The sequence below is a fragment of the Daphnia carinata genome, chromosome 5, assembly GCF_022539665.2.
Source record: "Daphnia carinata strain CSIRO-1 chromosome 5, CSIRO_AGI_Dcar_HiC_V3, whole genome shotgun sequence".
Lineage (NCBI taxonomy): Eukaryota > Metazoa > Arthropoda > Branchiopoda > Diplostraca > Daphniidae > Daphnia > Daphnia carinata.
In genome coordinates, this window is record NC_081335.1 from 7052835 (window position 1) to 7058062 (window position 5228).

Sequence of the window (5228 nt, forward strand, 5' to 3'; positions counted from 1 at the left end):
TAGTTGGTTGATGTGGTGTTAGATATCGGCTGACGTCTCAGGGCCTGTACCTAACCTGTCTTCCAATGGAAACCCCAACCTAAACGGTATTCGTTTGAATAGATCGTAAATTTCGGGTCAGACGACCATCCACCATTTTAAACCGGCGAACCCATCGGAGTTTAAAATTGTCTTAATCTCAAGACTGTCAGAGGAAAAAATGTGAATGCAAAATGTGTTGCAAGCATCTACAATGGACTTGCGAAAACTGGACCGCTGAACTGGCCCATGCAAAATGGGCTGGTACAGTAGCTACATCATTTAGCAGTGGTGACTTCCATCTTAAAAGGCTTTAGCAAAGGGCTGTTAGTTTTTTATTCTTATCTGTAGGTAGAGAAAAGGATATCGCTTTAGTGTTCAAGAGCATACCCAGGCATTCTAAAAAAATTTTGGGACCGTCAGCTATCTTCCATTTATTTATTTAATAGCCCAAGCTCCAGAGGGGTGATAACGCCACATGGACATCGTTCCGTAGCCCCTTGTCGGTACCGTCCAAAGGCATAATATGGTAAAGTTTACTTAAATCTATGTTCACAATTTTTCCATTCAAATGTGGTTAGTAGTTAAGTCGTAAACACATTTTTTGAAAATGAAAAAATTCAAGGAAAAACCAATTAATAGCGAAAAAATGGACATCTGGTCATAGATAAAGACCACTGGTTCGTGGTGTACTATGCTTTTAGCCCTATCCCTACTGACGCAGAAAAAGCCAAATGCTTACTCTAGTTACAGTGCCTCTCGCGGACAAAGGAAAGAACTACATGCATGAACGCCAATAGAAATAGGGTTGAGGGACTTTTGGCGGGCGTTGAAAACTAGTATATGTTTATATGTAGGCTAGTTCATTATTATTAACATTTGATAAATAATGTTTATAGGACTAATATTATAATGTTATGTCCTGTTGCTAACAAAGTTACTAATAATAAAAAATCAATTTTAAGTATATTCCACCATGAAAGACCTTTTTTTATGAGTCTGTGATTAATGTGATGTGTCTGTGGTTGATGTTAATGACTAAGTCACTAAACCTTTTTAAATGAATCGAAATTTTTTTACTTCAAATTTTCATCGAACATGGAAACCATGCCAGTTTATTTTCATACAAAACTATCACATGTTTTGCACATCACAGAACACGAGTTAACTCATCCAAGAGTCAGTTTCGGTCATTAATACGATAAATTGGCCTTTTTTCATTAGTTTAGGTTCTATTTTTTAAATTTTTCTTAATGTTGGCTTTTCTCTTTTTCTGTTCTTCGGTGCATTCGTCCACTTCTTTTTACTTTGTGATTTGATTTTATCGCGTTTTTTAATTGACTTAGCAAGCAATTCACATCGTTTTTTCCTATTATAATACAGAAAGGCAAAAATTTTTGAAGATCTTAAATTTTTTTTGTCAAATTGAAATTTTACCTTAACTCCTTCAGCTCTTTGCAGAGAACCTCTCCATGCCTGTTTCCCTTCAATGCTTCTTGCCTTCTCAACTTCACCTTTGCCTTCCAAGATTTTCACTTTTTCTTTGACGTTTTTTTAAATTTTAATCATTGCTGCTTTTGGATATAAAGAGGTCTTTTTCAGAATGGGTAATGGAGTAATTAGTTCTCCAAATCAAATTTGCTGAAAACCAGGCGGCCTTCACTGTTGAAAATTGGCTTTGGCAGTGTACTTGTTATTCTTGGCTCAGAAATTTCTGTTTTGGCAAACTCTGTATGATCAGGTGTTGATGACACAGATGCTGCCTTGGTGGTTTGTGAAAGTTTTGCAATTTTGAGTCCTCTTTTTATTTTTCCATTTTAGTTTCTTCTCCTTCAATTTATTTAATTTCTGTTCAAGTTAGACGTTCATTTACTCCCTGAAAATAGATGATGTAAGCTGGCTGGCTGGTCTTCCTTAAATATAAAGATTAACACATACCTGTGAATTACGAGAGCTTAGCTGCTAGACAAACTTGCAGTTCTTTCAGGATTGGAAGTATGGTCCCTGGTATAAATTTTTTGGGTAGAACTATTGTGGTCCACACCAACTTTGTTACTATTGAGATCTTGAACTATAGAAACACCCAGAGTTAGAATATTGGTTAGCAAGCTAGAAATGAAAAGACCTTCAGAAGAGTTACTTTTTATGAGAAACGATGTCAATGGGTCCTCGCTTTTTATCAGGCTCTTGATTTTTTGGATCAATTTTCTTCAAATTTTGTTAGACGCACGACACTTTCAAGTTCTTGTTTCCCTTTTTTTCCATTTACCAAAGCTGCCTGTCATATTGTAAGCTTTAAATTCAAATATTATTTACTTTGGTCATTCAACATTATAACAGATCACTCCATAAATCAAACTGTACAAACCTATCCTATTCTTATTTTCTTTAGGGAACGACATTTTCAAGCCAAATCCAGCTTCAGGACGCCACAAACTGCCACGAACAATGGCGGTTGGTGGAAAGCTACTTACACTTTCAGTAGTGATCAAAACCTCCACTAGATGGCAGTACAATCAGAGTAAGGATCCAAAACATCGTAGGAAGGGTACCCTAAATTTTTGCGTCAGCAGCCCATGTTATTTCTCTTATGGACATAACGAACCAGTCGTCTTTATCTATGATCTGGTGTTGCGAATGCGTCTACTACGCCTGATGAGGAAGGACCTCCTCATACTCCTTGCCCTATCCTGTAGTGATTCTCACCGGTGATAGAAGCGACCTCACCTGGTATATCACGATGACAGGCAGCATTCTGTAATCACCCCAAAAATATAGAAGTTAAATTACACGTTTCAGTCGAAGCCTCGTCTTAGCCTCACACCTCTAGACGCGTGCAAAGCATAAGTTTACCACGCTTGTCGGAGACCCCAAAGGCCTCCGCAACCTCGGGTGTACTACATTAGACATGGTCTTTAAAACTTGAGGTATTGAAGATACAAGCTTCGAGAAAAAAATATGGCGTTCAGATTTCATTAAACTATTTACGTATGTGTTTAAAAATCCTAAACTAAATTTAATTTTATTGAAATCCGATTGATTGGGGGATGGAGTGGGCAAAGTAGCTTAAAAAAAGGAAAATAGGAGGGGCTTGTCTATGAGGATTGGCTTATCAATTGCCATTATAAAAAGGAGACAGCAGACAACACTCTTGTACTCTCAGGTTTAGCCTTTGCTTACGATTCTCTTCCGTAACTTAGCAACCTAGGCCCCGTCCTAAAAATATCATTTGCGTGCGATATCACCCCCAAAACTATGCCCAATACTTTCCAACAGAAGGTCATCTTTTAAATCGCTTATAAATCTTAAACTGCTAATCCTAAAAAATTAAAATAAGCCGGAGAATTGAAAAGGGAAGAACTAATTTTTTGTATTATTACCACAGCGGTTTTCAGTAAGGGGTTTTCGAGCGATAAGAAAAATTTTGAATAAAAAAGATGATAAAATAGCTGTATTTATAATTTTTGCTAACACGCGAACTACACGAATAGTTTTAGGACATTTTTTTTAATTAATGCCTAAATGTAGAATGAAATTTCACGTCACACAGCTTTTTTTTTTATTTTAATTTCATAAATACCTTTCCCAGTTATTGCGGTTGTCCAATATGGTACGTGTCCAGTTGGGGTCCGCTGTTCTCTACTGTTTGCTGTTCTATATAAACCGTAGAAAACGATAAATCTCTGGAGCTATGGGAAATGAAAAATAAGCAATGTGGGGGTCGATCTTAGCCATGAAATCTCCTTGACGTACAGGAGCAGATTCAGTACCGTAACAATGAACTCCATCTTAGAATGCTTATATCGCTCAAAACCGTGTAAAGCTTTAGAATTTATTACTGGGCGCCCGACTAGCAAAAGATAACTGGCGAAAGCCTGGTGGAATGTTGTGGTCATTTTCATACCTTTTGATAAAAATATTGAAAAGGAGGGCCGAAAAAATATGTACGCGATGTAAAAAAGTATTGCGATGCACGCCGCCCGCCCCCCTGGTAACGATGCTGGTAGAGAAACTGTCATCAGCAATTGATCTCCATTAAGCCGAGAAAAAAGAGAGTCTACCTCCAATGTGGGTGTCGTTAAACTTCCTTGGTTTGTGTATTGGTGGCAAGAAAGTAAGCTTATTCTTGTTGCAGCGACTCATGATGTGATCACAAGACGGTGAATGCGGTTGCGTCTTGTGTGGATTTCTCGAATGGCACAGCTGCTGCTGTGAAGAGCGATGTGATCTCCCCCTTTACCCGTTCTACGGAAGTTGGAGTATCCGCTGCGACGTGTTTTGACTAATTTTCGCTTCTCGTCGGCGACTCTTCGTGAGCGCCTTCAAAAAGTAAGCGCTGAAGGACCGAGTTTTCTCGCGATTCGAAAAAAAGGCTTGGTATGGTCAAAAGGGGCATAAAATCAGGAGCTGTTTGGTGTACAATATTTCGGTACCGACACTTGGTGAAATCGTGGGAAACCGTGACGCGGATATGTAGGGCGGATTTGACAGCTTTTGCCACCGAGTCGGTAAGAGCCATGTGGCTCCAAAGGCAAGCCAGAGGAAATCATAACACCGGTGATGTCCAGCACCTTGTATTGCGTAGACTGCCAGATTTTCTTGAAAATCGGGGATTTCAGCCATTGTATTTTTAGTGCGATGTAGCGAGCGGGTAACCGAATCATGAAGTAGCGGACATTCAGGCGAAAAGGTGACCACGAACGAAGGGGTAAAGATCTCACGTATGGTTTTTGCTTCGGAAGCCGAAAACGCTTTAGTCATCCATTTTCTAATGGCTCATGTTGTGTCACCACGGATCAGTAGCTGCCGAGATGGGCGGGGGTACTTTTTTAAGATTAGACTCGGGAAGAGGTATCTGCTAGACATCCAATGGGCGACGGTTGGATGATCTCCTTGGAAAGGCTGCGGGATACGTTAGAACGACTGCGACCGATCCGGGGAGTTTCTTAGAACGATCCGGTAGGCGTGCTTCGACCAGCTAGGGAAAGATTGTCCTAAATTCTAGAATCAAAAGATATGGCCATGGAGCGTGGGTAGTCTCGCTATCAACAAATACGGCCACGGTTGCGTGGTTTTCCATTTGAATGCGCCGTGATGGTGACCAGTCGGGTGAAGAGCTGAAGAATGTGGATCGGCAAAATAGGTCAAAACCTAATTTGGCAACAGCCTGAGTACCATTCGCGCCGTATGTTATTCCCAACCGCTCTCAA

The 5228-nt window shown here is 39.8% G+C and overlaps 1 long non-coding RNA gene across 2 annotated transcripts; it reads right to left on the reverse strand.

Annotated features, from left to right (window-relative positions):
• Positions 1 to 1104: 1104 nt before the first annotated feature.
• On the reverse strand, positions 1105 to 2476 carry LOC130703114 (uncharacterized). 2 transcript variants are annotated; one of them, XR_009004551.2, is made up of 5 exons: positions 2387 to 2476; positions 2159 to 2311; positions 1957 to 2089; positions 1456 to 1894; positions 1105 to 1387 (listed from the first exon to the last, which is right to left on the reverse strand). It is a non-coding gene; the product is annotated as an uncharacterized LOC130703114 (long non-coding RNA). The 2 variants fall into 2 exon arrangements; XR_009004550.2 differs by having other exon boundaries at positions 2159 to 2467.
• Positions 2477 to 5228: the final 2752 nt, after the last annotated feature.